Source organism: Macaca fascicularis, chromosome 20, assembly GCF_037993035.2.
Source record: "Macaca fascicularis isolate 582-1 chromosome 20, T2T-MFA8v1.1".
NCBI classification, from domain to species: Eukaryota; Metazoa; Chordata; class Mammalia; order Primates; family Cercopithecidae; genus Macaca; species Macaca fascicularis.
The window spans coordinates 54,203,004-54,223,695 of NC_088394.1; the positions used below are offsets into that span (position 1 = coordinate 54,203,004).

The 20,692-nt window shown below is 50.9% G+C and overlaps 1 pseudogene; it reads right to left on the bottom strand.

The window, feature by feature from the left end:
* Positions 1–217: 217 nt before the first annotated feature.
* On the bottom strand, positions 218–1,151 carry LOC102115112 (TIMELESS-interacting protein pseudogene; annotated as a pseudogene).
* Positions 1,152–20,692: the final 19,541 nt, after the last annotated feature.

Here is a 20,692-nt window from a genome sequence, read left to right on the forward strand (position 1 = left end):
TGTAATCCTAGCTACTCAGGAGACTGAGGTAGGAGAATCGCTTGAACCAGGGAGGTGGAAGCTGCAGTGAGCAGAGATGGTACCATTTCACTCCAGCCTGGGCAACAAGAGTGAAACTCCAACTCAGAAACAAACAAACAAACAAAAAACTACAACAACAACAACAAAAAACCATAGTAACACCAAGCTTGCAGGATGGTGAGTTAACAGATACATTTTATCTTAATGGAAACTTATGTAGCAATTCAGTAACATTTCTGGATGAAGAATCAAGTTACTGTTGCACATTTGTGAAAGACTAATCTAGGAGTGTTTCCTCTAATTTTAATTCCTCCTCTTCATTTGAAGTATTAGCAGGAGCATCATTATATGGAATGTCTAGCATGTCTTCCCTTAATCCAGTTGACTCCTCCTTTTGTTCCTCATCAGTATTAACCTCAACTGTCTATGCCCTGGGTGTATTCATTAACATATCATTTCCTAGGGACTATTACTTAGCAGCTTTGCCTGCCTTCTTTCTAAGGCCAGTTGTTTATTTCTCTCAATTTTTTGTTGTTGCTCTTCTGTTAGGCTTCTACTTGACTCAGAAGCAAACATCTCACTTTCAGATGACTTTGTCAGAAAGGGATCTAATTCAGTAGCAGTTATATCATGTCCATTATTTTCCACAACTTCATCGTTATTGCTAATAAAATCTTCAGGTAAAATAGGGAGATCAAGTCGAATTTGTTTTAAATAAGTCTGAACTTCTTTTTCATTTCCCAGGTATTCAACTCTGTCAATACAATCCTCAAACTGCAGTTTAGGGAATAGCCTACGTGCCCAGTGTTCCATGTGTCTGATTAGGGTCTTCAAATCTTCAGCCTCATGACCTTTACCTTTGAATTTTGCCTTATCAAATACATGCCTTAAGGCTGGAAGTCCTCTCTCTGAAATTAATCTCTAGCATCCAGCTTGGGTATATTTCTTTTAACTGTTCTCTTTGGAGGTACAGGAACAGGTGCTCCACTTCCTGACTCTTCATCAGGTTCCGCCTCTTCATCATCTTGTCTGTCTGGAGAGACTGCAGGTGGGAAACGACGAAAAGCTTCATCTTCTACATGCTCATAATCTGGTAGGTCAATCATGCCCTTCTCCTGTGGTTCTAGCATCTCTTCCTCTCACGCAGAAAGCAGGGGCCACAGTGCACAGCTCCAGGGTTCTCACTTTCACTTTCCTCTTTGCTTTCTTTTCTTTCTTTTTTTTTTTTCTTTTTGAGACAAAATCTCGAGTCTCGCTCTGTCGCCCAGGCTGGAGTGCGGTGGCCCGATCTCGGCTCACTGCAAGCTCCGCCTTCTGGGTTCAAGCGATTCTCCTGCCTCAGCCTCCCGAGTAGCTGGGACTACAGACTCCCGCCATCACACCCAGCTAGTTTTTGTATTTTTAGTAGAGACAGGGTTTTACCACATCAGCTAGCCTGGTCTCAAACTCCTGACCTCGTGATCTGCCCTCCTTGGCCTCCCAAAGTGCTGGGATTATAGGTGTGAGCCACCATGCCTGGCCTCACTTTCCTTCACTTTCTCCTTTTTTTTTTTTTTTTTTTTGAGTCAGAGTCTTGCTCTGTCGCCTAGGCTGGAGTGCAACGTTGCAATCTCAGGCCTCACTGCAACCTCCACCTCCCAGGTTCAGGCAATTCTCCTGCCTCAACCTTCTAAGTAGGTGGGATTACAGGTGTGCACCACCATGCCCGGCTAAGTTTTGTAGTTTTAGTAGAGATGAGGTTTCATTATGTTGGGCAGGCTGGTCTCAAACTCCTGACCTCATGATCTGCCCGCCTCGGCCTCCCAAAGTGCTGGGATTACAGACGTGAGCCACTGTGCTCAACCTCTCCTTTGCTTTCCTGCTCTCTTCTCTCTTCTCTCTCTCTCTCTCTTTCCCCTTTCCTCCATCTCCCCTTACTTTTCCTCCTCCTTTCCTCCCACCCTCGTCCCCTCATCCCACTCTCTCCTCAAGCTCTCCAGCACTCCTAGACTCATACCCATCCTGTAGGCATCTCCCCAAGTTGTTCCACCAGCTCCTCAGACTGCCCCCAGCCACCCTGCTCCTCCCCAAGTGCTCCCAGTCCCATTGGTGACTCCTCCAGACCCCTCCATTGCTCAAGTCAGAACCCAGGGTTCATCCTGAGCTGGTCAGTCGACTCAACCCTTGGGCCCATTACTGGCCAGGCTCGTCCACCTCCTCACCTTCGCCAGGTCCCTGCTGGCTACTCTCTTTCTGTCCCTGCTCCTGACTTCCACCTTCTCCAAAAATTGCCTCCTAAGGGCTAACATGGGACCGTGGGTGAGGGCCTGGTGCTTTCTGGATGAAGCCCCTGCTCTGGAGCAAGACCTGTTGGCCCATCCCCACCCAGCCAAGCACCCGCACCACTCCCGCACGTCTGTGGTAGGCCTGGTCTCCCCAGGCCTCTGCACGTGCTGCCTGCTCTGCCTGGGAAGCCCTGTCCCTCCTCTCACCCCCGGCATAGGCACACACTCTGTCCCAGGCAACTCGGCGGACCAGGAGCTCCCCCTCTCCATAGCCCCTGAGTTGTCCCTCTGTGCTCCCCGTTTCCTGCCCGCTTCCCTCCAAGGGCAGGTCCCCGTCCAGCACAGAACGTCACACTTCAATGTGAGGGACTTGACCCAGGTTAGGAGTAAGAAATCCAAGTAAAGGCCAGGCTCGGTGACTCATGCCTGCAACCTCAGCGCTTTGGGAGGCTGAGGCAGGAAGATCACTTGAGGCCAGGAGTTCGGGTCCCGCCTGGGCAACATAGCAAGCCTCATTCCTACCAAAAAGAAAAAAGAAAAAAAAAATTAACTGTTTGCGCTGGTACACACCTGTAGTTCCAGCTTCTCGGGAGGGTGAGGTAGAAGGATCGCTTGAGCCCGGGAGGTGGAGGTTGCAGTAAGCTATGATCCAGCCTGGGCAACAGAGAGAGACCCTGTCTCTAAAAATAAATAAATAAATAAAAATTTAAAAATCCAGGTAAAGACTGGCTAGGAGGAATCCCTAATAGAGCCAAGAAGCGGCCACCGATGTGGAACCCCAGAAGAGCAGAGCTGGGGAGGTCTCTGACATTACAAGCCCAACCCCTTCACACCTCGGCTGGGGAGGCTTCTCTCCTGTCCCAGGATCCTAGGCAGGTACCCCTAGACCCACGGGTGCTGGGCTGTTTGCTGTGAGGCACTCCCTGAGGCGGAAGCACCGCTGCTGGTCGGGCCACTCCGAGGGCAGTCCGAGGCCGGCAGCCTGTAGTCTCTGCCGTTGTTTGGACCATCTTGCCCATACACTGAAAGAGAAGGATGATAATCTCCCTGTACTCGGCCCCTTCCCCTGCCAGAAGGAGCCGATGCTGCAGAAGAGAAAGGGGGTCTTTATGCCCGCAGGCAGAAGGGCACCGCTCCCCTCCTGGTCCCCCCAGGATGACCTCTGTTGAAAGGACTCTTTGTGAGGCTCCCCGAGTCTGGCCAGGGCTGACACAGAGTCCTCCCCAAGTGGGGGGTGGCGGCAGCCAGCTGGGGGGCTCTGTCCGGGTGAGGTCACAGGGCATGGCTGGGGAGGCCTCCGAGCCTTAAGACCTGAGGAAGAGGCCATCTGACGGCAGGAAATGAGAGAGGACACGCCCCCCACAGCATGTAGGAGTGAGGTTAGACTTGCTGCTGCCTGGGTCCAAACTGGCCCTGGTCTCTCAGCAGCTACTGCAGAGTGGGTTCCTTGTGGAATTGGTCACACAGGAGGCGATGCCCACCCCACCTCCTTGTCACCTACTCTCCCCTCACTCACTATGTTTCGTTGTTTGTTTGTTTTTCTAAAGATGGGGGCTCCCTATGTTGCCCAGGCTGGTCTTGAACTCCTGAGCTCAACCATTCCTCCCACCTCAGCCTCCCAAAGTGCTGGGATTACAGGCATGAGCCACCACGTTCGGCCACGCTGTTTGTTTTTGTTTTTGTTTTTGTTTTAAGAGACAGAGTCTTACTGGAGTGCAGTGGCACAATCACAGCTCACTGCAGCCTCGAATTCGCAGGCTCAAGTGATCCTCCCACCCCAGCCTCCTGAGTAGCAGGGACTACAGGCATGTGCCATTGCAATGGATATTTTCTCTTTCTTGAATCAACTGGCACATGCCCACTCCCAGGGACTTTGCAAATGCTGTTTCTTCTACTTAGAATGCTATTCTCTGAGATGTTGGAGTTGCTCATTACTTTCTCAAAGGGGCCTACTCAGCCCACTCCCCATTCGATGCCCCCTCCTGGCTCTTTCCTTTGCCCTGTCACCTTCCAGCCTACCATGTCATAGATCATGCCTGGCCCCTCATCCCCCATCTAGAAGTTCAGTGAGGGAAATTCCATTCACTTATTTCACATCCCAGGGCCTGACATCCAGTGAACATTTGTCTGAATGAACAAATAGATCATTTCCTTTAATTAATCCCTTCTCCCACCCTGAGATGGAGGCACAATGATTCCTTTACAGACGAAGGCTCTGGGAACTGAAGGATGTTTCCCAAGTTACACAGTGAGAAGGAGCTAGAATTGGGATCAGATTCGGGGCTGTCTGCCCCCCTCCCCCCACATGGCTTTCACCAATGTGCTTCCTACCTCCCTGGTGACAGCCACCCACACACACCATGCCCCCCTGCCTGGCTAGGCTCCAAAGAGAGAAGGGCTTGTCCCTTAGGGAATGTTCCCAAAGATGCCTATCAGAGGCAGCTCTGAAGTTCAGGACCACCCAATCCCTCCCTTGCAGGGTGAAAGGATCCCAACCCCAGGTCCTCAGGCAGAGCCCAGCCTGCAACCCTGCCTTCCTAGGAGAACAGGAGAGCAGCCACATCCGTCCCCAACCTCACCCCTGCAAGCCTGACACTACCAAGCTTCGTGCCAGCAGGCCAGGCTTTGACTCTCTGCAATCTCAGCACCTCACCTGTCAAATAGGGCAGTGCCACCTGTCCAGCAGGTGCATCTTTGAGGAACAGGTAACAATGTACAGGAAGGGGCCCCCAGGACCTGAGCTGCAAAGCTGCAGGCATAAATGTCACCCCTGCCCCGCTGCCAAGGCTGGAAGCCGGCAGGAAATGAGGAATGGGAGTGCCAGAAAAGAGCTCACCCCTGCCCCACTCCCCCAAAGCTGGAGGAAAAGGCTGAGCGAGGGGCCGCCAAGGCCATGAGTCAGCCTCCCCTGAAAAGCCAGGCAGGGGCCCAGGTCCTCCTCCATGGGTGGGGAGGGTCTCCCTGGGGAACAGCAAAGCCACCCGGGCCAGGAGCCATGTGGTATTCATCTCTCTCAAGCCTATGGAAGGGTCTAGCGTGATGCTGACAGCAGCCAGCGGGACTGCACTGGCCCCTCGAAAAGGGGATTTCCTTACAAAGGCCAAGCTTGGTGCCCCCTTGGGGGCCACCTACCCCTTTCTCTCAGACTACTTGGCATGGCCCCCTCCATCCTGCCGCCCCATCCCCCGGCAGCCCCCACAGTGCCCAAAGGGCCCCTCTGAGCCAAGGACAGGGCATCAGAGAACAGCAAGGCAGTCCCTTCCCGGTGCAGATGGGGAAATCGCCCCCGGGGGCAGCACTGAGCTGCCTGGGGCCGCACGGCCAGCTAGTGGCAGGGCTGGAGATGGGGCCCAGCTTAGCCTGGCCCCAAGGCCTGGCTCTTGGCTCTGCTCTGAAGACAACTCACTCAGGCGCATCCGACCCCTGGGCTGCTGGGTTGAACCCTCTGGCACAGGCAGGCTCTGACCCCAGAGTGGGGACACCATTCATTGCCCCGTTTCATCCGATCTCTCACTAACCCCCACCCACCCCTTGCTCCAGCCACAGGAACTTCTTGCAGTTCCCTCAAACTGGCCAGGCTCTCTCCAGCCTCTCCAGCTCCAGGCCTTTTCTCTCTCTTTCTTTTCTTTTCTTTTCTTTCTTTCTTTTTCTTTTCTTTTCTTTTTTTTTTTTTTTTTTTTTTGAGACAGAGTCTTGCTCTGTCACCAAGGCTGGGGTGCAGTGGCATGATCACTGCTTATGCAGCCTTGACCTCCCAAGCTCAAGTGATCTTCCCTCCTCAGCCTTCCAAATAGCTCGGACTACAGGTGTGCCACCACACCCAGCTAATTATTTTATTTTTTGTAGAGATGGGGTTTCACCATGTTGCCGAGGCTGGTCTTGAACTCCTGGACTGGAGAGATCCACCTGCTTTGGCCTCCCAAAGTGCCAGGATTAAAGGCACAAGCCACAGTGTCCGGCCCCTCCAGGCCTTTGTCCATGCTGTTTCTTTTGCCTAGAAATGTGTTTCTTCTCCTTTCCCTGGTCAGCTTGTACCCACCCCTCAGCTCTCAGTGCAGACAGTAGACATGGCTTCCTCCGAGAAGTGCTCCCTCTTTCCTCCCACCCACCCCCACGAAGGTGGGGTTACAAGCCCCTCTCTGGACTCCCATTCAACAGGAAACTACTTGCAGGGCCCATGGCTCAGCCCCAGATCCCAGCAGCACAGCCGGTACACAGCAGTGGCTCACTGTTTGCTCACTGAGGGAACCAGTGAACAAGAAGGAATGGGCAGCACTCACGGTGGAGGGGCTCCAAGATGACAGCAGGGGCAACCCCCTCCTCTCCCACTCCCTCCTCTGGCCACTCCAGGTGCTGGGGAGCTGGAAGGGAGACTGAGAGGGGCAGGAGCTGCCACTGTCACCCTGACTGTGGTCTCCCCTTGGAAGGGCCAACTCCACCCTCTGCTCGTCAGACTCTTTCTCACTTCTGCTCCAGAGCCCCTGCGGCTCACCTCTTCACTCTCTATTTTCCTCTTCAAATTCCAGAGAGAGGAATCCGACAGCCGTGGCCTGGCACTGGCCGGCCCAGGAGATCATCTTGCAATCATCTTCACCCAGCAGCCCAGGGCAGGTCCATACCCCAGGGTGATTCACTCAGAAATCCACTCATTCTTTCATCCCTGTGCCAGGCACAGTCCTCGGGGCAGGGGATCCAGCAGGGAAGAAACAGATGGAGCCCTGCCCTCCCGGGGCAGACAGTCCAGGAGACTCTTCTCTCCTCCCCACGTTTCTAGGAGCCTCAGTCTTCCTGCCTGGTAAAGATTTCTTCATTTCTCCTCTCCTCGCCACAAAACCCTTCTATGCAACAGAGACACAGTCGGGGGCCCAAGAAGGAGGCCAACCACGAGGACCACATGAGGACCCTAAGACAATGACAATGATGGTTACCATGACAACACTCACCGTGGGCTGAGTCCTGCCTCAAGCCCATTCCATCTGCTATCAGTGAATCCCCGCCATGCCCTAGGAAGCTGCACGTGGCTGTTATTCCCATTTCTGTGAAACGGGAAAGTACAGTGAGGTTAGTGTCACATCCTCAGGTCGCAGGGCTCAGGTTGGTAAGCACCGGAGCCAGGTTTAGTCCAAGTCATCACATCCTGAAGGGAATGGCTGAGCCACTGAGCCACTTGGTTTTTCCCACTCAGAAGGGCACATCCATTGGTTCATTGCCCTGCAATGATCCTGCACCATCGGAGGTGGAAGGCCTCCATTCAGCCTGCCTTCTGGACCGAAGAAGGTGTTGGGCAGGGCCTGCCTGGAAGAGGGGGACAATCACCACCCTTGCCTAGCCAGCCCTTTACAAGGAGAGACACCACCCTCCCCCAGCAGCCCAGCCTCAGTCTCAGGGACCTCTTTTCCTTCTCCACTGTTGCCAGTGGCACAGGGGCCAGTGCCAGGAGCTGTGCCCACTTTACCATCCCATGCTCAAGACACCAGCTCTATTTCCTGCAACCCCCACCTCTGGCCTCTGGCCTCCCTGGCCCGTCTCTATCCTCTGCAGCCCGCATTGCAGCCAGGGCGCCATCCTGCTCCCCAGTGCCCCCTGTGGCCGTGTGGGCTGCCCTCTTCAGGCTCACCCCACTGTTGGGCCCGACAAGGCCATCCATGTGTCCCAGTTGGAAGCTAGTGGTCAACTCAAAATAACTACTCCCCTCCATTCTGACACAACTGTCTTCCCCAGAAGGACGACAGCTGCAAGGGATTAGAGCTGGGGACAGAAGGAGAGAACCCCCCACCCACAGCCCCAAGCCCACGGAGCTGGAGCAGGTGGCAGCGGCATGGGGTGAGGAGCCTGCTCTGCTCCCGCGTCTAGTGCTGCCCTGTCTTCTGGAACAAGTTCCTCTGCCCCCGGAACTGGAGAAGGTGAAAGAGGGGGTCTGGAGGGTACAGCCTCTCCTACCCCAGCACCCCAGCCTGGCCCACCTGTCGCTGGCACCCGCCTCCAAGACTGGGGCTGCAGCCTGGAAATTGATGGGAAGAAATCACGTGCTCCTGCTTACCCAACAACTGGCTGTCCCAAGCCTGGACCTCTTGATTCACTCCACCTTCCCCCCACAGTCTGGTGCCACACCTCCTAGTCCTTCCTCCACAAAGCCTTCCTCCACATCACCACCCAAAGTCCAGAATCACACAGTTCACCCACCCCCATACTCTCTCTAACCATATTTCTAGAGGGGAAGAGTTCCCTGGGTGAGGATGACACTCCTGTCCTTTTCCTGGGAAAGCTTGATCACTTTCTCCCTCCAGGTCACAAGGGTTTTCAGGGCCACATTTTCAGGCCACCTCCCAAGCACATATGAAGAGAGGTGGCATCAAAACAGACCTCCACCTGGCAGGTAGCCCTTGACCTTCCCGCCTTTACTGAGCCTTTTTACTCCCCCTCATCCTTCTAGCTTTAAGAAAACATCGGCTGGGTGAGGTGGCTCCCACCTATAATCAAAGCCCTTTAGGAGGGTGAGGTGGGAGGATTGCTTGAGGCCAGGAGTTCAAGACCAGCCTCGTCAACATAACAAGACCTCATCTCTACAAAAAAAATTTAAAAACTTGGCCGAGTATGGTGGTACATGCCTGTATTCCCAGCTACTCAGGAAGTTGAGGTGGGAGGATTGCTTGAGCCTAGGAGTTTGAGGCTGCAGTAAGCTGCCATCGTGCCACTGTACTCTAGCCTGGGTGACAGAGCAAGACCCTGTCTCTAAAAAAAGGAAAACTTCACATTATATGCACTTTTAGCAAACCACATATCCTTTTAGGAACTGAGATGAGATACACATTAATAAATTAATAAATATTACCTGCTTTCTCCAGACTATGCCTTAATGTATCTTTTCCTCTCCTTGCTCAAGGGCACTTGGGGTCTGAGGAGAGGGGCAGGTACTGAGACGGGGGGGACTGGGTGCTCCTCTAGGACCTGAGCCACTCAGGTTTTTGTAATCAGCTGCTACCTGAGGAACCACCTGAAACTTCATGGCTTAAAACCACCATCGTATTTGCTCCCAATTCTTGCCTTTTTTTTTTTTTTGAAACGGAGTTTTGTTCTGGTTGCCCAGGCAGGAGTGCAATGGCACAATCTCGGCTCACTGCAATCTCCGCCTTCGAGATTAAAGCAATTCTCCTGTCTCAGCCTCCCAAGTAGCTGGGATTACAGGTGCCTGCCACCATGCCCGGCTAATTTTTGTATTTTTAGTAGAAATGGGGTTTCATCATGTTGGCCAGGCTGGTCTCAAATTCCTGTTCAGGTAATCTGCCCACCTTGTCCTCCCCAAAGTACTGGGATTACAGGCATGAGCCACCGCACCTGGCCTTGTTTGTTGTTGTTGTTGTTTTATTTTTATTTTTATTTTTTTGAGACGGAGTCTCACTCTGTTACCCAAGCTGGAGTGCAGTGGTGCAATCTCAGCTCACTGTAACCTCTGCTGCCCAGGTTCAAGCGATTCTCCTGCCTCAGCCTCCTGAGTAGCTGGGATTACAGATGTGCACCACCACGTCCAGCTAATTTGTGTGTGTGTGTGTATTATTATTATTATTATTTATTTTTTTAGAAATAGAGATGAGGTTTCCCCATGTTGGCCAGGCTGGTCTCGAACTCCTGATCTCAAGTGATCCACCTGCCTCCCAAAGTGCTGGGATTACAGTCGTGAGCCACTATGCCTAGTTCCCTTTTGGCTGAACTCTCTGGGCAGTCTTTCTGCTGGGCTGGCTGGTGACCACCTGTGTACCTGTATTCACGGATAACTGAAGCCTCCACATGCCTCTCCCTGTGGTCTCCTGACATGATCTGTAGGGTAAGTCTAAGGTAGCCAGACTTCTTTTTTGTTTGTTTTAGACACAGGGTCTCACTCTGTCGTTTAGACTGGGGTGCAGTGGCACGATCACGGCTCGCTGCAACTTCAACCTCCTAGGCTCAAGCAATCCTCCCACCTCAGCCTCCGAAGTAGTTGGGTCTACAGGCACATGCCACCACACCTGGCTAATCTTTTTTTTTTTTTTTTTTTTTTTTTTTTTTTTTTTGAGACAGAGTCTCATTCTATCACCTAGGCTGGAGTACAGTGGAGCGATCTCAGCTCACTGCAACCTCTGCCTCCCATGTTTAAGCTATTCTCGTGCCTCAGCTTCCCAAGTAGCTGGGTTCACAAGAGTGTACCACCACACCCGGCTAATTTTTGTAAAAAATAAAAATAAAAAATAACAATAATAATAATAATTTTAAAAATTATTTGTAGAGACAGGGGTCTCCCTATGTTGCCCAGGATGGTGTCAAACTCCTGGGCTCAGGTGATCCTCCAGCCTTGGCCTCCCATAGTGCTAGGATTACTGGTGTGAGCCACCATGCCCGGCCTATGCTAGCCAGACTTCTGATGTGGCTGCTCAGGGCTTCTGAGAATACAAAAGCAGGAGCTGCTAGGCCTCCTGATGGCTTAGGCTGGGACCTGGCACAGAATATCACTTCCGCCATGTTCTGTAGTTAAGCATGTCATGGGGCCAGCCCAAACTCAAGGGAAAATACATGAGGCGAGACATGAATACTAAGGGGCTGCATTCATTGGGGGTCAACAAATTGACAGACTATAATGACATACATGGAACTGAGCGGTGCATGAAAAATTCTAACAATGGTAATTTGGGGCCGTGGGAATAAGGGTACTTTGTGCTTTCCTATTTTTACGTTTGAAAACAGACAGGAAATAAAGGGGAGGCTCAAACAAGGCATCTAGCTCAGCATCTGAGCAGAGCTGTCTCAGGCAGCTGTCACTGCAGGCCCCCTCGGTCCCCAGGGAGTTAGGGCCTCCTGGGGCCCCAACATGGGAGAGAGCAGGGGAGCTGTCCCTGACTGTCAGGGCCTATCAGGGTGGCAAAGGGGCCCTTGTGCTGGGCCTGTCATTCACAACAGGCCTGATATGAGACATCGTGTGTGAGTGAGGTTACTCAGTGGCCAAGGCATCCTGTCAAAGCCAAAGAAGGTAATGTGTGTCACTCGTCACATAGGTCTCAGCTCGGGCCCCATTCCTGAGGCTCAATGCCTATAATGCACCTTAAGTGTTTATTTATTTATTTATTTTTGAGATAGAGTCTCACTCTGTCACCCAGGCTGGAGTGCAGTGGCGTGATCTTGGCTCACTGCAACCTCCGCCTCCCAGATTCAAGCGATTCTCCTGCCTCAGCCTCCCAAGTAGCTGGCACTACAGGCATGCGCCACCACGCCCAGCTAATTTTTATATTTTTAGTAGAGATGGGGTTTTGCCGTGTTGGCCAGGTTGGTCTCAAACTCCTGACCTCAGGTCATCCACCTGCCTCAGCCTCCCAAAGTGCTGGGATAACAGGCATGAGCCACTGCTCCTGGACTGTTTTGATATTTTTAGAGATGAGGTCTCACTCTATGACCCAGGCTAGAGTGCTGTGGCATGATCAGAGCTCACTGCAGCCTCAGACTCCTGGGCTCAAGTGATCCTCCCATCTCAGCCTCCTGAGTAGCTGGGATCACAGGCATGTACCACCATGCGTGGCTGTCTTGTTTTTCAATGGATCTTCTAATCTCTTCCTTCTAAAGAGTGGTCCATGGACCAGCAGTGTGGGTATGACCTGTGAGCTCATTAGAAATGCAAAATCTAGGGTCTTATCCCAGACCTGCTGAGTCAGAATTTGTATTTTAAGGCCGGGCGTGGTGGTGCACACCTGTAATCCAAACACTTTGGGAGGCCGAGGAGGGTGGATTGCTTGAGGCCAGTAGTTCGAGACCAGCGTGGGTAATATGGTGAAACCCATCTCTACTAAAAATACAAAAAATTAGCCGGGCCTAGTGGCAGACACCTGTAATCCCAGCTACTCAGGAGGCTAAGGCAGGAGAATTGCTTAAACCTGGGAGGTGGAGGTTGCAGTGAGCCAAGATCATGCCATTGCACTACCGCCTGGACAACACAGTGAGACCCCATCTCTAAAAAATAAATAAATAAATAAGAATTTGCATTTTAATAACATCCCTAGGTGATTCCTATGCATATTAATGTTTGAGAAGCCCGCTCAAACCAGCTTATTAAGGTCACCATTATACTATATTGAATTTTTTTGGTGGTGGTGATAACATCTCATTGTGTTCAATGCAAGCATTGAAAACAGCATTGTCCAGTAGAAATTGCCTTTACCTGCACTGCCCAAGGTGGGAGTCGCTAGCCATGTGTAACTACAGAACACTTGAAATGTGTCTAGTATGATAGAACTGAATCTTAAATTTTATTTCATGTTAATTAATAAAATCTTAATTTAAGGCTGGGTGCAGTGGCTCACACCTATAATCCCAGCCCTTTGAGAGGCCATGGTGGGAGGATCACCTGAGGTCAGGAGTACGAGACCAGCCTGGACAACATCGTGAAACCACGTCTCCACTAAAAATACAAAAATTAGCCGGTTATGGTGGCGGGCGCCTGTAAACCCAGTTACTTGGGAGGCTGAGGCAGAAGAATCGCTTGAGCCCAGGAGGCAGAGGTTGCCATGAGCTGAGATCATGCCTCTGCACTCCAGCCTCAGTGATAGAGCAAGACTGCATCTCCAATAAATAAATAAATGAAAATAAATTTTAATTTAAGTAGCCACACAGCTAATGGCTACCATATTAGATGGCATGAATTAAAAATCTATTTGTGTTTTGGCCAGCCATGGTGACTCACACCTGTAATCCTGGCACTTTGGGAGGCTGAGGCAGGCAGATCACCAGGTCAAGAGATCAAGACCATCCTGGCCAACATGGTGAAACCCTGCCTCTACTAAAAATGCAAAAAATTAGCTGGGCATGGTGGCACTTGCCTGTAGTCCTGGATACTTGGGAGGCTGAGGCAAGAGAATTGCTTGAACCTGGGAGGTGGAGGTTGCAGTGAGCCGAGATGGTGCCACTGCACTCCAGCCTGGGTGACAAGAGCGAGACTCTGTCTCAAAAAAAAAAAAAAAAAAACTACTTTGTGTTTTAATGGCTCATAAACTGCCTGGGTGTGATGGCTCATGCTTGTAACCCCGACATTTTGGGAGGCTGAGGCAGGCAGATCACGAGGTCAGGAGTTCGAGACCAGCCTGGCCAACATGGTGAAACCTCATCTCTACTAAAGATACAAAAAATTAGCTGGGCGTGGTGGTGCGTGCCTCTAATCCCAGCTACTCAGGAGGCTGAGGCAGGAGAATCACTTGAACCTGGGAGGCGAAGATTGCAGTGAACTGAGATCACTCCATTGCACTGCAGGCTGGGTGACAGGGTGAGGCTCTGTTTCAAAAAAAGAAAGAAAGAAAAGAAAGAAAGGAAGAAAAGAAGAAAGGAAGAAAAGAAGAAAGGAAGAAAGGAAGAAAATTGCCAGCAGCCTGGCCCCTCCTCTGTCTACGGGGGGATTTGCATGGCCCCTGTACCCCTTGTTACAGTTTTACAGACAAGGCAGGAAAGATTGTGTCACTGAGTGCCACGGAGCCTCAGGAAGCTCCACCTCCTCCACGTCCTTCTTTGAGGTTGCTGGGATTTCCTGGGGTGGTGGTGGCCTTGGGGTGGAGTTAGGAAAGGGGCTTTGGGTACAGAGCATCTTTCTCCCTCCTGCCCCTCTGCCAGCATGCTGACCAAAGTGATCACAGCCTTCTGGGAATGAATCTCTGCTCCCCTATCATTAGTACAGGGATCTCAGCAATACCTTTCCATTAGTGAAATGAGTCAAATTCAAAATAAATGACTGGCTAGAATCGTTATATGGGTACCTCTGTCACCATTAAAATGGGACATAAGAATTGGGTGAGCCCAGGCTTGTAAGAGTTTTGGGACATCTTAGTGCAGAACTCCCGTAGGACTCACCCCTCGCTCCCACCCACCCACACACTTAAGAAGGAATTCCCACCTGGTACTGCTCTCTCATCCAATCCTGCTGTCCATGTGTATTAGTCTGTTCTCATGCTGCTAATAAAGACATACCCAAGACTGAGTAATTTATAAAGGAAAGAGGTTTAATTGATTCACAGTTCCACATGCCTGGGGAGGCCTCACAATCATGGCAGAAGGCAAAGGAGGAGCAAAGTCACATCTTGCATGGTGGCAAGCAAGAGAGAGCGTGTGCAGGGGAACTCTCTTTTTTTGGGGGGGGACAGAGTCTTGCTCTGTCACCCAGGCTGGAGTGCAATGGCACAATCTCAGCTCACTACAACCTCTGCCTCCTGGGTTCAAGCGATTCTCCTGCCTCAGCCTCCTGAGTAGCTGGGACTGTAGGCGCCTGCCATCACGCCCAGCTAATTTGTATATTTTTAGTAGAGACAGGGTTTCACCATATTGGTCAGTCTGCTCTTGAACTCCTGATCTCAGGTGATTCACCTGCCTCGGCCTCCCAAAGTGCTGAGATTACAGGTGTGAGCCACGGCATCCGGCCAGAACTGTCCTTTCTAAAACCATCAGACCAGATGGGCATGGTGGCTCACGCCTGTAATCGCAGCATTTTGGGAGGCCAAGGCTGGTGGATCACCTGAGGTCAGGAGTTTTAGACCAGCCATGCCAAAATGGTGAAATCCTATCTTTACTAAAACTACAAAAAATGTTAGCTGGGCATGGTGGTGTGCACCTGTAATCCCAGCTACTCCAGAGGCTGAGGCAGGAGAATCACTCCTGGGAGGTGGAGGTTGCAGTGAGCTGAGATCACGCCACTGCGCTCCAGCTTGGGTGACAGAGCAAGACTCTGTCTCAATAATAATAAATAAATAAATAAATAAATAAATAAAACCATCAGATCTCACGAGACTTATTCACTATCACAAGAAGAGCATGGGAAAGACCCGCCCCCGTGATTCAATTACCTCCCACCAGGACCCTCCCACAGCACAGGGGAATTATGGGAGCTACAATTTGAGACTTCGGTGGAGACACAGCCAAACCACATCATCATATATCCTAAAATTTGCCATGGAAAAGGCAGTGAACATGCACTTCCACTGAGCTTTAGGTTTAGGTGGTATGAACCTATTTTGCATGCTCACTAATAATTTTTTTCTCCTTCCTTTTGGGCTGAGATTTGCTTTCTTTGTAGCACACTACCAGCAGTCAGGCGGAGGGAATGAGAACTACAACTCTCCCTGCCTTTCACTGCTGGAGGCTTAGGTCAGTTCCCGATACCAAGAAAAGAGGTCTCGGGCTTGTAAAGAGGCTTTAGGTTCAAGTAAACATGAGGGCGGTCTTGGAGGATGGGAGGGAGCTTTGGAGAGTGACTTGGATTCCAAAGGCTAGTGTATTTATGGCCTGATTTTCCTGTATTTATTGATTTTTACTATGTTCACTCCAAAATACCAGAATTTACAATTTAAGACTTTATGGAAGCAGGGGCTGGGGGATACCCGAGTGATGAGAGAACCCATGGAGGCTCATACTGATATTTATTGCTGTCATTCAATAGAACAGTAGAGGCGCTTGGTGACCTTTTATACCTCTTTAACAAGGGGTTCTGTTCAATCCCTTTCCATATTCACCCCTTGCACACTGTTTTGCTTTGCTTCAGACACCATGGATACCAAGAGGCACGATTTTTCCGAGGCTCATGCTTTATCCAGATGTTCAACGTCTTGTGGATTTACAATTTGGAGTGCCTCTATCACAGCCCAGAGGCACTCGTGGTTTGCATTACAGGACCGCACACTTTCAGGTTATGGAAAATGTATGAAGATGTAAGTGACATATTAGAATTCCGTATAAAAGGAGGAACTTAAGGGTTTTTTTGTTGTTTGCTTGTTTGTGTTTGGTGGGAGGAGGTTGCAATCTGCAGATGTGCCTGGGTGGCAGGCCGGGGCGGGGGAGGGTGGTGTTTTATGTTTCTTTTCTCTCCCAGCAGTGTCTGACCTCTCTACGCTCAGATGTATCATATCCACTTGCTCACTCCAACGTGGAGCCACCCTCAGACGACAGAATCACCAAAAAACACCAGGAGAAGGTATTAAAATGCAGATTTCTGGGTTGGCTTTCTACAGAGAGAGAGAATAAAAATGTTCTCTCTTGGGGTGGGGACAATTGTCATTTTAATAAGCTGGGTCCCAGGCCAAGGAATCTGAATTTGCTGGATTTTCATTTTTATTTATTTTTTGAGTGTTGCTCTGTCACCCAGGCTGGAGTACAGTGGTGCAATTGTAGCTCACTGCAGCTTCCACCTCCCCGACTCAAGTGATCCTCCCACCTCAGACTCCCCAGTAGCTGAGACTACAGATGCATGCCACCACGCCTGGTTAAGTTCTTTATGTTCTGTAGAGATGGGGTCTCGGTATGTTGCCTGGGCTGGTCTTGAATTCCTGGCCTCCGGTGATCATCCCGACTTGGCTTCCCAAAGTGCTGGGATTACAGGCATGAACCAGCACGGCCTGGCCCAGAAACGTAATTTAAGAATATGAATTAAAATTCAGCAGATTAGTCTTCCTGTGGGAAGGTACATTGTGGCCACCCCCCCCCCCCATCAGGTCTATCCTTATTTATTAATCTATTTATTTATTTAGAGACAGTCTTGCTCTGTTGCCCAGACTGGAGTGCAGTGGCACAATCTTGGCTCGCTGCAACCTCCACCCCCTGGGGTTCAAGAGATTCTGCTGCCTCAGCCTCCTGAGTAGCTGGGATTACAGGTGCCCACCATGCCCAGCTCATTTTTATGTTTTTAGTAGAGACAGGGTTTGGCCATGTTGGCCAGGCTGGTTTCAAACTTCTGACTTCAGTTGATCTGTTCACCTCAGACTCCCAAAGTGCTGGGATTACAGGCGTGAGCCACTGTGCCCGGCCTATTGAAGTCTGTTCTAGATACCTTATGAACAGACACTTGATGTGCTCAACAGCAGGAGCCTGACCTTCTAGCAGGAAACTCTAGGTTTTATTCCCAGCTCTGGCCCACGTGAGCTATGCAGCCCCTGTGAGCCCTTTAACTTCTGTGCTTGTCCATAGATGGGGGCAGCGCCACATATAACCTTCCAGACAGGATCCCAAGGGCGCCACATGCAACAGCTATGAAAGCGTGCTGCCTTCTGAAAAGCACTGCCATGTATCGCGCAGGTCGCCATCTTGCTTAGAAGTCACCCGCAGTGCCAAGCCTTCCCAGGCTCCTGGGAGAACACGCATGACAGGGATCAGGAAACTGAAAAAGCTGTCCATGCTAGGAGGCTGGGTGCAGGAAGAAAGGGTAACTTGATTCTGTTCATACATTCAGGTGCTGTCATTTCAGAAATGGGAAGTAGGACTTAATATCTTACTTACTTTATACTTTTTTTTTTTTTTTTTTTTTTGAGACCAAGTTTCACTCTTGTTGCCCAGGCTGGAGTGCAGCAGCGCAATCTCAGTTTACTGCAGTCTCTGCCTCCCAAATTCCAGCGATTCTCCTGCCTCAGCCTTCCGAGTAGCTGGGATCAGCAGTGCATGCCACCACACCCGGCAATTTTTTTGTATTTTAGTAGAGACGGGGGTTCACCCTGTTGGCCAGGGTGGTCTCGAACTCCTGATCTCAGGTGATCCACCTGCCTCGACCTCCCAAATTGCTGGGATTACAGGCGTGCACAGCCCTTCATATTCTTTGGACCATGAGCTCACAAATGTACCATGAGCATGTATTACTTTTATGATTCCCTACCTGGTTAAACACAAATGAGATTTTCACTGTCAGCCTGAGACCCTGGTGTTCAGCTAATATGTGACCACGTAGTGACTGGCTAGGCCAGCCCTCACTGCTGAGGCAGAGCTGACTCCAGTGCTTGAGGCAAGGGGACGCCAACACAAAAGAGGACAGGGATGGCATATGGGTCTCATCAGATGCATTGGGTCGTCATTCCGCCCTGTTGCTTCTAGAGGGGCTAGCCCATCCTCTCTTCAGTGTCCTGATCAGTAAAACGAGGGCGATGGGGATGCAGACAAGAGCTCCAAGATCTTTTTCAGTGAATTTCCTGACACTCAGGGCTTCTGGCTGAAGCCGCTGAGGGGTTAGGGATATCAGTTTGGGGTTGTTCTCTGGGATTCTTGCAACCTTCAGAAATGCCCCAGGAGGGCACTGGTGTGGCGCCCGCCAGTCTTCTAGCCTGGCTATAGAGGAAGCAATCAATGGGCCAGGGGCAATTAAGTGCCATAGTAAATCTGCTCTTCCCCAGAATCAGCCCTGTTGGGAACAGCTGTGTGCTATTCCAAGTTCATGCCAATTACCTAACACTCTCTCATTTAGAGGGCAATTCCTTCTAAAACACACCATGACTTCCAAGGAGCTGGATAATGCAATTCTGCCTGCTCCAATTACCGTGATCCGAGATCACCCGGGCCCAAACTCCACGAGGGCGCCTCAGCCCAGCAGCCTGTCATTCCCTCTTCCCTCAGCCTCACTGGAGGTTGTCGTCTTCCCGGCGAGCTGGAAAGCTGCAGGCAAGGGGCTGTGCAGTCACGATACCACTGTTCACCCTGGCCTGGGGCCAGCTCAGATAATACCTCTCATCACCCCCGGGGCCCCTCGATTCCTTCTTCCTCCGGGATGGGTATGTGAGGCATCTGGGAAGCCGCCCGCCTACCACCCTAAAGAGGGTGGTGAGGTAATCCCCAGACACGTCTGACAAGTGCCTGGGGTGAAAGAGGCTCTGTGTGGAGGAGAGTGCCTCGCTGTGTTTCTCTGAACCCCCAGGAGCACTTCACTGATATCCTGGCACCCAGAAGAGATGAGAAGTTAACCCGGTTTTCTTGTCACCACAAAAGCATCTTTCATGCCATAATCGAGTCTGGATTGGAAGGAAGATTTCACTAGACAGTGGCCAGAGGCTAGATACTCTGTTGTCACTGCTCACCCCTCCACCCACACAGCCATTCGAGGATTCCTACTGTAACCCAGAAAGTGAGGGAGACAGGCACACTGCCTAACAGGCGGATGCTGGTATGCTAAGGACAGGGAAGCAGGACGATGTTCAGTTTTGACCGGAGTTGGCCCTGCAAGAGCAGGCTCTGTCACCTGGGTTGAGGGGGTGTTCTGTGATGCTGATGACAAGGGACTCAAAGGAGAGGGGCAGCATCCTCCAGAAGGTGGCTCCGGGCTGGTCGCTGGCAGGAGAAAGGGGAAAGTTGTCTTAAATGCGCCCACCTGAGTTTCAAGCACTTGACAACCGTCTCATCAGGGAGCCGTGGAGCACCCTTCCCTCCACTTCTCCCCCTCCTGTAGCCCCTGCCTCCTCAGAGACTTGGCCATGCTTCCCCACAGCACACTCTGGAGGATACGGATGTGGGAAAAGTGTGCTTCCTGCCATTTAACTTCTCAGAAGGCAGCAATGGTAATGACAAATCTCAGAACTTAATGTTTTCACCTCTAACCAAAGTCAAAATGGCAGGTGCCCACAATTCCAGTCTGTGCAATGACGGCAAACCCGGGGCAGTGACTGGGGGAGGGCACAGAATCTGGAACAGTCTTTTGATCTTGCATTAAGTTTGAAATTTTTATTACAAAAGTACCTTTCCAAAAAAAATTTTTTTTGAGATGGAGTCTTGCCCTTGCCCAGGCTGGAGTTCAGTGGCACGATCTCAGCTCACAGCAACCTCCTCCTCCCAGGTTCAAGCAATTCTTCTGCCTCAGCCTCCCAAGTAGCTGGGATTACAGAAGCACACCACCACACCCAGCTCACCCAGCTAATTTTTTTTTTTTTTTTTTGGAGTGCAGTGGCGCGATCTCGGCTCACTGCAAGCTCCGCCTCCCGGGTTCACGCCATTCTCCTGCCTCAGCCTCTGGAGTAGCTGGGACTACAGGTGCCCACCACCATGCCCAGCTCATTTTTTGTATTTTTAGTAGAGACAGGGTTTCACAGTGTTAGCCAGGATGGTTTTGATCTCCTGACCTCGTGATCCGCCCACCTCGGCCTCCCAAAGTGCTGGGATTACAGGCGTGAGCCACCGCGCCCGGCACCCAGCTAATTTTTTATATTTGGTAGAGACGGGGTTTCACCATGTTGCCTAGGCTGGTCTCAAACTCCTGACCTCAAGTGATCTACCTGCCTCAGCCTCCCAAAGTGTTTGGGATTACAGGCGTGAGCCACTGCGCCCAGCCAAAAACATTTTTTTTTTTTTGGTTTCGTTTTAATAGAAGAAAGTATACAACCGATTAAAAAAATTCTGCCTAGGTGTAATCACTGTTATTAGTTCTGTGTCCTTCAAGATCATCTAGGACACCACCTAATAGGGGGATGCTGATACGTGCTCTTCTCTGCCCTCAAATCGCTTTCCCCTTAGAAATGTGCATGTGGCAGAGTTGCATCATATACAGCGCTTAACTTCTGCAAATTCATCTGTGCCTTAAAAAAAAAAAAAATGCAGGCAATAGTGCCAGTGTCATTCCACTAAACAGGCATCTGTCCAGAATAAGCTCAGTGGGGAAAATGGTGTAAGGTTCC